The sequence below is a fragment of the Phasianus colchicus genome, chromosome 3 (genome assembly GCF_987193195.1).
Source record: "Phasianus colchicus chromosome 3, bPhaCol1.hap1.1, whole genome shotgun sequence".
NCBI lineage: Eukaryota > Metazoa > Chordata > Aves > Galliformes > Phasianidae > Phasianus > Phasianus colchicus.
The window spans coordinates 90,998,045-91,009,313 of NC_143438.1; the positions used below are offsets into that span (position 1 = coordinate 90,998,045).

General features: G+C 43.2%; 1 protein-coding gene across 4 annotated transcripts in view; it reads right to left on the reverse strand.

Moving 5' to 3' along the window:
• The window catches only part of PTK2 (protein tyrosine kinase 2), a 192,336-nt gene that overhangs the window by 180,640 nt on the left and 427 nt on the right, over nt 1-11,269 (reverse strand). Inside the window, exon 1 of one of the 4 annotated variants that reach the window (XM_090138048.1) lies at nt 10,361-10,656. The exons of the other annotated variants lie outside the window; for them this stretch is intronic. The gene's annotated coding sequence lies outside the window, so the exon portion shown is untranslated. Of the gene's footprint in view, nt 1-10,360; nt 10,657-11,269 lie in introns of those variants that run through there. 4 annotated transcript variants of the gene reach the window in all.

Sequence of the window (11,269 nt, forward strand, 5' to 3'; positions counted from 1 at the left end):
TGCCATCGTGCAAGATTTTTATCCTTATACATATGTAGAAATGCCCATTTAGCACTACAGAAAGTTATGACATCCCCACAAACAGGAGAGGAAAGATTCCAGGAACAATGCCAGCGCAGGGAAAGAACAGTAACACCAATTTCTGGACACAGTATTTTCTTTATCAGAGATTAATGTTAGTTATGGCTATCAGAATTGTGACACTATTATTTTTGCTAGTTATACACGTATATGTATGCTTTTAGATGCTCTTCATAGAATCACAGAATGGCCTGGGTTGAAAAGGACCACAGTGATCATCTGGTTCCAACCCCCCTGCTATGTGCAGGGTCACCAACCAGCAGACCAGGCTGCCCAGAGCCACATCCAGCCTGGCCTTGAATGCCTCCAGGGATGGGGCATCCACAGCCTCCTTGGGCAACCTGTTCCAGTGCATCACCACCCTCTGTGTGAAAAACTTTCCCTAATATCTAACCTAAACCTCCCCTGTCTCAGTTTTAAACCATTCCCCTTTGTCCTACCACTATCTTCCCTCGTAAACAGGGTGGACAGAGACAGGACACTTCTTCTACCTGATCTACAAACAACTGTACATACAGAGCTCCTCCACTTTGAGCAACAGGGCAACGGATCTGTCTGCAGCACTTTCAGCAGCAGCACCAAAAGAGAAAATAGCACAGCCCTCAACATACTCTACTAACAATCATGAAACAGATCCTCCTACAAGACACATTAAAGCACGTGAGGGATGAGTGGGTGATCTGAGACAGACAGCACAGCTTTACCAAGGAAGATTGTGCCTGACCAATCTGGTGGCATTCTGTGACGGAACAAAGACTTTGGTGGACAACGGGAAGGCAATCAGTGTTATCTACCCGGACTTGTGCAAGGCCTTTGACATGGTCCCCCCACCACGTTCTTAACTCTAAACTGGTGAGAGATGGATTTGAGGGGGATAAGGAATTGGTTGGAAGGCCATAGACAGAGGGTTGTGGTGAGCAGCACTGTATCCAGGTGGAGGCTGGAGATGACTGGGTCCCCCAGGGGTCTGTCTTGGGACTGGTGCTCTTCAACACATTCACCAATGACAGGCTTGACTGCACTCTCAGCAAGTTTGCTGATGACACCAATGATGATGCTGAGTGGTGTGGCTGACACATGAAAGGAAAGGGATGCCATCCAGAGAGACCTCGACAGGCTCAGAAAGTGAGCCTGTGTGAACCTAATGAAGTCCCTTCCAACCCAAGCCATTCCATGATGATTCTGGATGAGTAAACAACAAAGCCTTCAAGGAATGTTCTATGACAGTCAGGCAGCACTGAACTCTACACCCACCAACTCTACATACTGATACAAGGCTGGAGAAGCAACTATCTTGAGAAGTTTTGGGACAGTTGGGATACAAACACTAGTTTGTCCTTAACTTTGCTCAAAGACTCGGACACCAGAAGAACCTAATCATTAAAACAGAGTTTGAAACTGACGCATTGAACCCAAATGCACGTTCTAAGTGCATCAAAACAAGGCATAACCATACAGCCACTCAGCCTAACCACTGCCAGTTCTGCAGAAAAACACAAAACCAAACTGTTCTAACCAGTAAGTGGGGGAAGAAGGACAAACTTCACTACTATCTCACCTCACATCCGTAACACATTAAAACCACCACAAAGTGAAGGAGTCCAAATTTACGGTTGTCTCTTGTTCCCAAAAACTACCACTCATTAAAATCAGCTGTAAGGAGAAATTTACCTACTTCAAACTTCAACACTGACCATAACAACTCTTGGAACTGCTGTAAAGCAGGCTCAATCCAAAAAGGTACCACGTTTCGGGTGACAAGTGTGCACTAAGCTCTAATGTTATATGCACATGGTCTCTGCATTCCCCCTCCCTTCCTCCTTTTCATGCTGCCTGTGCTTCAGATGCTTGGTCACGACTCACTGCTTTCATCATGACTTCCCACAATTGACCTCAACTCCACAAGCCACAAGGTCTTGCCTTATTTTGCTTTTATCAGCTTCAACAGCAAGGTATTAAAGCAAATGTACTTTATGCACATTTGTTTTTCTAACTTGCTGCAGTCTCTACCTTCCCATGCTTCCACTCCGCAACACTTGCTTACTATGGCACGACCAAGGTTCCCTTTCCCCCTTGGAAGCGCTGCCTTGCAATGCCTTTTTCAACATAAGTAACGAAGACTTGAAAGGAAGAATGTCAATGCAATTCCCATTTTTCTTCAAAAAAGCACATCTGAATACATTACATAACTCCAGAAATACTTTCCTAGGGACAGAAGCTCCTGTGATCTATATTTTTCCTTAGATTATGAAGCAATTGAAGCATTTTGCTTGCTCTAAGGGAAAAAAAAGCTGATTCCGTTGTAAAATGAAGCCAGTGATATACACTCCTGTCCTACAAATTACCTACCCCCTTTCACTGAAAACAGAGCAAGGTATAAAGATATAGCTGTTGAAAACACTGAAACAGCACGAGGCAAGCAGTACATCCATTCACAAACCAACTCTTCCCTCTCTAACTAAGGCTGAATTAAGGCTTGGTAGCCTAAGACACAACTCAACTTTCCCTTAAATCCCTGTTAGGACTAATCTCCTATGCTGTACACCTCTTCCTTCTGATGCCGTCTAATCTCCTTAATAAACAAACAACTGCATTTCTTTCATGTGTGCAGTGAACTTCAGGCAACAAGGTAATGAAATGCAGAAAGCCAACACTCAGTTTCTTATAAAAAATGAATGCTGACAAACGTTGGGGAGCAGATGGAGGTAGGTAGATTTGGTGCTTCGATTCTGCACCACTCTTGGACTAAGTTTTACAGCAGCACTGACTGTGTTATTTTTGTTTCCTTCTGTAACAAGAGAAATATGAGTAATTAACTCAACTGAATATTCACAAAGCATTAGGAGTCAGAACGTTCCCACAATAGAAACCAATGCCATGTGCTCCCTCCTCCATTTCTCTTACAACATCAATTCTTAACCTATACCAAAAAAACATATATACAAGATGGAAGGAATATTATTTGCTTCTGGAAATTGCTTTTTCAAGATAGACTACTGTCCATTTCATATGCCCAGCACAATTTACGTACATCAGCACTAAAACATACACTACTGAACTCATTGGAAGGGATTATCTTTTTTCCTCCAAACCATACAACATACAAACACATCGCTAAGCAAAAGTAGACTATAAAAGTTGACATTATGAAGAAAGGCTGAGGGAACTGGCCTTGTTTGTTTGGAGAAAAGAAGGCTCCAGGAGGAAGTTTTTCCACTCAGAGGGTGGTTATACTCTGGTTGCCCAAGGAGTTTGTGGATGCCCCATCCCTGGAGGCATTCAAGGCCAAGCTGGATGTGGTACTGGGCAGCCTGCTCTGGTGGTTGGTGACCCTGCACATAGCAGGGGGGTTGAAACTAGATGATCATTGTGGTCCTTTTCAACCTAGGCCATTCTATGATTCTATGATACATAAATCTGACATGAATATTAGATTACCATGCTGATGAAGAGTCATCTAATTCAAGCAACTTCTGCACCAAACTTCTAACTCAAGGTTTAAAATGCTACTCAATCCATCAGTTTATTTACAGAAGGCACATCTGAAAGGCAGGACGTGCCATAACACCAGTTTCCAGCAGAGGCTGTGCTGAGTACAGACAGGCACGCAGACCACGCCGTCTCCATTCACGTTTTCACTACTTAATTCTTAATTCTCTTTCCTAATCTCAACAGTCACTTACTCCTTCCATGACAAAATGCTGAGAAATATTTTGACTTGCTTTAAAACAGACTCATGTAAGTTACAATTAAGAGGAAGCCTACTGGCAACATCCAAATGCAAGCCGGGCACTAAGAGTCAGACACAAATCAGAAATTCACCAGAAGTTCCAGGCTACTCTTCTGAAATAAAGACTCTCATTTTATCAATATGCAATGAAATGCGCTCATTACATCAAGGAGAATCGTTGTCTAAGGCTGTTTTTACTGACTTGCTCACACAGTTTAGTGGCCTGGCACGTATTCTGTAATGAAATTTATGAAGGTACAACCAAATGGCAATAGAACTCGTTGTTGCAATATCAGTAAGCACTTTTTAGCTCAGGTTTTCCAGTCATATTCAGGTAATACAAAATATAAAAGAGCATGACAATTTCAATTATGGCAAGGATCTTCCTGAGCTTTTTACATGTAACTGAAGCAACATGCCACAAACCAAACAAGATGCTTCGCCTGCAACAGATTTACACCAGAACTGCAAAGTATCAGGGGAGGACTTGCTCAGAGGAGCTGAGAGAGCTGCTGAGGTGACTGTGAGCTACACTATCAGTGTAAAGCTGAAAAGCCATGTTCTTTACCCATTAACATCCCCAAATTCAGTAGATACAACTCACAAGGCCATTCAAGGAAATCTCCTGAAATAGGGACAAACAGTACCTCCCTTCTGACAGATAACTATCTGGTTCTTGAAGACTGCCACTGATGAGAACCACTCCCAATCTATTTCAGCACTCAATTACTCTTCACATTAGAAGTAACACAATACTTCAAGCCCTCCTATTTAAGTAAGCAATCTCGTTTTAGCCCTTCCAAGTCCTTATCTTCTCCCTTCTCATAAGTAGCCCAACACACAAAAATAAGATTACAAGGAGATAAAACATCAGCACCTTAACTTGTTCAGTTCTCATGCATCGTATAATTCAGGTATCTGATCAGTTCTTGAAAGCATCCCAAAGAGAGAAAAACCTTTTCTGGATGGATGGTGCCACAAATGAGTGCAGCACTCTAGCTGAACCCTAGCAGTACTCAGCAAGGCAGTGACGGGTTGATGGTTGGACTTGATGGCCTTAGCAGTATTTTCCAACTGTAATGTATCCAAGGATTCACCCCCAATACACCACATAAGAGATAGATTTCTTTGCAACATCACAAGGTTAACCACACACTGAGCCATAAGCAACCAACACCACGCACATCCGAGCTTACTCAGCTTTTGTAGACTTTGAAAAGCATCTTTGAAGTGCACATTTGAGCAAACAACATTGAAAATGCACTAAACTGAGCAGGAAGAGGGGCTGCAGAGACGAGGAGCACCAAAAAAAATGGCAGAAAAACAGCTTTCTGATTTTTGGAAACTCAAACAAGATGGTTAATAAGCCATCCAGGATCTAGAAACTTCTGGCGTAAAGGGCTTCAGCCTGAAATAGAAAATGAGAACCGATAAAATTCAGAGTTGCTTCTCCATTTATCAACAGCACTCCCGTAACTGTGCTGTTAACAGAAGAAAAGAAACTGGTTTGTAACATCTGCAAAAACTTCACTGCCAGCAACAGAAACTCACATGTCAGCAGTGTGCAAGTGTCCCAGATGAAGAATGGTGATAGAAAACTACTGTTTAATTTCATCACTTTTCAGAACTGTCTTGTATAATACATACTCTATAAATACAGAATTAAGAAATTAAATCCCTCCAACCTGAAGCTTTTTTCCCCCATACGTGTATTATCAAGCTGCTTTTGTTCCTACTAGCTAAATTAGATGTGAGTGCATCTTATTCAGTAAATGTAAGCGTAGTTCTAAGCCAAGCACTGTGAAAGGTTCACATGTACACTGACAAACAGGAATTGAGATAGCCACATCAAGGCTTCTTCCAAGCAGCACCTTAAATGAACAGCTTTTACCCAACATCATGGTTTCTGCTTTAACCTGTGAGTGGCACTTCATGCTCCTCTTACAGCAAGCTCTTCAGAACTACCATGCGTTTATAGACTGGTACACAAAGCCTGAGCATAGCAATGAAATCAGCTTAACCAGCATCAGATAAAAATATATATATATAAGCCACAGAAGAGGCAGAAATAAAATTCTTGCCTCCTGACTTCCAGGCCTGTGGTTGTATCAGTATTTGCTATCTCCACCAGCAGTTAGCAAAAGCTGCAGTACTGGAACTCACAACAGAAGTACAACAATACCTCAGTCAGTTCTGGAATCACTGGGGGAGGCGTGAAGAAAGGGAGATAAAGATTCATACAAAATGAATGTAGTACAGTTAACTCTTTATCAATACTAAGTTCAAGCAACTATGAAGGTACCTGCGGCATATATTTCTTCTGTATGCTACTGCCCAGGTTGTCAGATCTGTTATGAAGAAATATCCTCACCTTGAAACAACTTCCATTACAAAGAGCACCAAGGAAGAACAGGAAACAGGATGAAGGAGACAGCTAAAATCCAAGGGAAAATAAAGGAATGAACGAATCGCAAGAGCAGTCAGCCACAAGCAAAAGGAATTTCTGCCTAAAGAAAAGCATCTAGAAATAGAAGAAATAGAAGTGGGAAACAGCCTGGTTAGTTGGACAGAAAGAGAAAAGGAACTTCACTTAACACTAACTGAATTTTTCTCCTTTATGCACCAATCTTTGCTAGAGAAACAGTAGGCAATATTCTGAAGAAAACCACAAAAGACAGAAAGATTACAACCACTCAGTCGAAAGAATGACATCAAGAACATATATTTGTAAAAATATGAGTGGCAGCAGATTATATTCTTGAACTCTGCATTTCACAGAAAGAATAATTTGTAAAGTACTCTTAAAACCAGTAAGAAGTTACCATTTAATGGTGCTCATAGGATTTCAGGCTCCCAGGGCCACAGGGCATTGCGAACACTCTCGTCTCAGCATTCATACTGATCATAAAACCCACGGCTTCAAACTGGCATTGACTGACAACAACCCCCACTGCTGGCATAACTCAATCACTGGGACGTGTAAGAAGTCTGTTATTAGTACCATCAGTGCTTCCTTCTTTTGTTAGCAGTAATCCTGAACCTATTTACTGAAGCATCTTTAAGAAGTACGTACTAAATGCAGATGACTCTTAATGCTTACATCAGAAAGCACTTTGCAGCACTAAGAAAAGGTCAGGGAAAATGCTGGGCCCCTGGATAAAGAGGTGCACTCAAATGTAAGAAACATATCGAGTTAGCTCATTTTTGAGCTTCTGCTAAATTAGCCTTCTGCTACTTCCTAGCAATCCAATTATTTGCTATCCTAGCAGCAAGGAAACAGGAAAGAGCAGGAGCTCCTCCTTCCTATAGTCAAAAAAGAAAAGGAAAAGAAAATAACAAACATCTGCCGGTTCTAATCCTTCCCAGGAACTTTAACAGGACTGAAAGAAAAACCGTATCTGCCTTCCAAAGACATTTAATAGCTTGGAATGGTGTGCTCCCTTCTCCCCTCCCCCAAAACAAATTAAAACAAAAGCAGGAATTGCACATTTTCATGTGAAGGCAAACAATGAAAAGAAATCCAAGTGGCAGCAGGAAGCAGCAAGCAGTCGGTAGAGCCCTCTGACCTCTTTCTTACTGTATCCAACAGCTTTGGCTCTATCACTCAGACCGTGCAATCGGTGACAGCAATGAGAAGGGTCTCACTTTGAAGGTGCTCATGTATACCCTGTCCAAATGTCTTTAAGTTTACTGTTTCATCAGCACACCCAGAATGACAGCAGTGTCAGTATGTGATCTCCTACCACTGTCTCCAGGACAACCGATGCACACCGTTTGCTTATGTGCTTGTGATTAGCAGGAAGGAAATTAGACCAGGGTCTTGAAATGAGTTGAATTACAGTTCCAATGGGGGAAAGAGCCAAGATTAATCTTAAGGACTAAGCTCTAAACTGACCTTTATTACACCATATGAAGCTGGAACCCTGCAGCAAAACAGAAGGAGTTGGAGTTGCTCAGTTCCCCTTCCCAGCAAAAATAAAGAAGCAATACTTCAGTAAGCAGGAATCTACACTGTTTGGGCTTCTGGCACATGCCCTTTCTGTACCAAACACAAAAAAAGAACAGAAGAACAGGTAAAACAATGAATAGCATTAGAGGGGAAACAAACCTTTAAGTCACAGGGAACAAAGGGAATCCAATACAGGAGAATTTTTAATGGTTCAGCAGTGGTCTGCTACGTATCTGACTGAGATTTGGAAGGACTCACATTAAAGGTCAATCTAAGAGAAAAATGTTCTCCAACATAGCCTGTAGCCCTTCACCTTTCATTATTTACCTTTTCCATTCCAGTTTGTACTTGATGGAAATTGCTACCAAACTTTGCAAGCCAGATTCCAGAAACTGTTCTCCAGTTTCTTCTTGATATACAAAATGCTCTCAAAACCAGTGATGTGCACCTGTACATTTCAAGTACTGGCAGAGCCAAAGAGCACCAGGTTGCAGTCTCATCCCACCTCTGGCAAAGCTCTGACAGTGTTTCTTTCGCACATAAGGTTCCCAGTACTGTTGGATGGAGAGACATGACACATGATAGAGCTTTCTGAACACACCTTGCAAGCATTAGCTGTTCAAACACCCTGCAGCACAACCCACAGGGTAATTATAACTGTTTCTCTCAGGTCTGCTTTCATACAAGTGAAGAAAGTCAAATCAAGCTACTTGACTTAATTTTTAAATACAGAACCGCTCTCTTTGAGGCAAATCACTCAAAAGACAGCCTGGTAGCAAGACACACTTCCCAGTCGGGAACACTAAATACTGAGCAAAGAGTAAGCTAACTCAAGAAGCTTTCGTGGTAGAAAGAACAAACTTACAAGGAAACTTACAAGGAAAATGGAATAAAAAAATTAAGTCCACAGTACAAAACCAGAGGTTCAGATCCTAATTAACCACATTCCTCAGCAGGTCCTCCTGATCACCCATTAACCACTGTCCAAATATGCCTATTAACATTGTGGTATAGCACATGGGACATCACAACTTCCTAAATGTCAACTATACACAAATCATGAGACTCAAATCACTTCTGCTGCCACTCCATACAAGAGGGCAATGATACAGTGAGAATTTGTTCACTGGAGATTTAAGTACTGCCCTATAACCATAACCTTTTCAGGAAATTAAGTCGCTATGTCCAAAGTACTCAGCAGTGGTACCTGGAATGTTAGAACTACGCTTGCATGACACGAGAAGAAAAATAGCACCTGGGAACCACATCTGATGGAGCTGAGTCACACAACTGCGTCTTCACTGACAGCTGTCTGGGATGAGGACACTACTATTATCAATGGGAAATACTGGCGATAGGCAGATGGTTGGACTGAATGATCTTGGAGGTCTTTTCCAACCTTGGTGAGTCCATTAATTACTGCACACCACAGTGAAAGAGTAGGAGAAAACACTGATCAATACTGAACAAAAAAATAAGAATAGTCAATTACAAATAGAAATTAATCTGCTAAACCGTCAGACCTACTTGGTTCAGTACTTGATTTTCAAAAAGAACCACTGCTGCTCTATTCTCCTGATCCCCCCCGAATACACACTAGTTTGGTGGAATTTACAAAACCAAGGTTTCCCCCTTTCAAGTATTAGTCATAATGTGGTAAACCATTATATTTAAGAAAGTCCTTTCAACGACGTGCAATTGCTTTGAAGCAAAGTTGCATCACCACATCAGATCTTTAGAAATTGCAACTTTTTTTTAAAGCTCTTTCAGCAAATCACACCCTCAAGATAGCAGTGCTATTCTAAGAATACTCATTTCTGGATGAAGCTCTCCAATGCCAGCACTACCAGCTGATTGCTATATCAACCGCACACGCTTCGCACTTTTATTAATACCTAAGGCTGAATAAAGCTTAGAGCTGCTGACAAATAAGTATCATCCCATCTTCCTTTCATATGTGCATTTTACCCTTTCTATAAAACCAAAAGGTCAACCAACGCAAGCATCAATCCGAGTTCAACATCAACCTACAAATACTGGATTTAAAATGTAATAGTACAGAGGACAGATTAATTTCTGACTACTTAAAAAAAAAAAAAAGCTACTTAAGAGTATTTCTCAGAGAGAAAATGTTTCACAGCAACTAAAGAAATGCCTCCTCCCTTTTCTTTTTCTGTTCTTCTTAATAATACCCCAGGATTTCATTACATTTATCAAATATACATACTTCACAGAACCTCTGCTATAAACCTCATGTCAAGAAACCCAAAGGCTGCAGCCCTCACACTGCAAACCACACCAGAGGAGCAAAGGTGTTCCGACACAGAAACGTGGTGGATAACAGCCTGATTGTAGAGGGAATCAGAAAGGAGATGGGTGGAGAAAGGAAGCAGGGGTATTTCGGACGCGGACAACATCAGTAAGATCACAAGCTGTTCTGAATAACTGTGTAACTAAATTTTCTGGTCCCCACCCAGCTGCGCTCTTGACCTAACCCAGGTTTAATAAAACCAGAGATGCTAACGGCAGATTAGCTGGGAGGAATGCGGGGCTTTTCCAATCCAAAAAAAAAAAAAAGGATATTGAAAAACCGAGCGAACCTGAATCTTTAAGGAGGCACGGCAACGCCACTTTCAAACTAACACATTTAAATCCCATTTACTTCGGCAGCAATCCCCAAGCGCTTCTCCTTTCAAGCCAACTTTTTGTTTTGTTTTGTTTGACACGTTTCGCTACAGCACCGCTATTACTGCCATCAAACACGGAGCTGCGGGCTGACACCGCCGAGTCAAACAGCGCTGCTGGGGCCTGCAGGGTAAACTCTGCCTTCAGAGCATTTCGATCAGCCCGACCGCCAGCCGGCTCGCAGTGAACCGCTACAGCGAGCTACAGTCCTCCAGCTAGGAAAAAAAAAAAAAGAGAGAGAAAAATATATATATCAAAGAAACCGCCCGCCCCGCTCCTAAAAGGAGGAAAGTTTGGAAGGGGAACGGATGCGAAAACCGGCATTGTGCGTAAGAAAAAAGCCTCGAGCGCCTCACTGCAGCCGCACATCCACCGGCCCTCCCGGGAGGAGGAAGGGGCGAACCAGGCGGGGATCCCCCCCTCCCCTTCCCTTTCCCCTTTGTTTACTTGACGGACCGTCCCGCTCCGCTCCGCTCCACATCCGGTGGGACCGAGCCGGCCGAGCCGCGGAGCCGGGCGGGAGGCCGGCGGGATGCAGCGCGCCCGCAGCCCCCCTTTCCCTTTCAGCCGTGGCCTCCCAGCACGGCTCTCCCCATAACCCCACAACCCTCAGCCGGAGCCCTCCGCTCGCAGCGCGGCTCCGCGTGCGCGCAGCCTCCCCTCACACAGCCGTACCCCACGAGATGGGGGGAGACGACGACGACGACAGAAGGCAAACCGCTGCCCTGCCCACCCCTCCCCCAGCCCAACCTCCCTCAGGGACGCCCCCTCCCCGTTATATAAGCGGGGGCCGCCTCGCTCCGCTCCTCAGTGCCCCCTCCTCA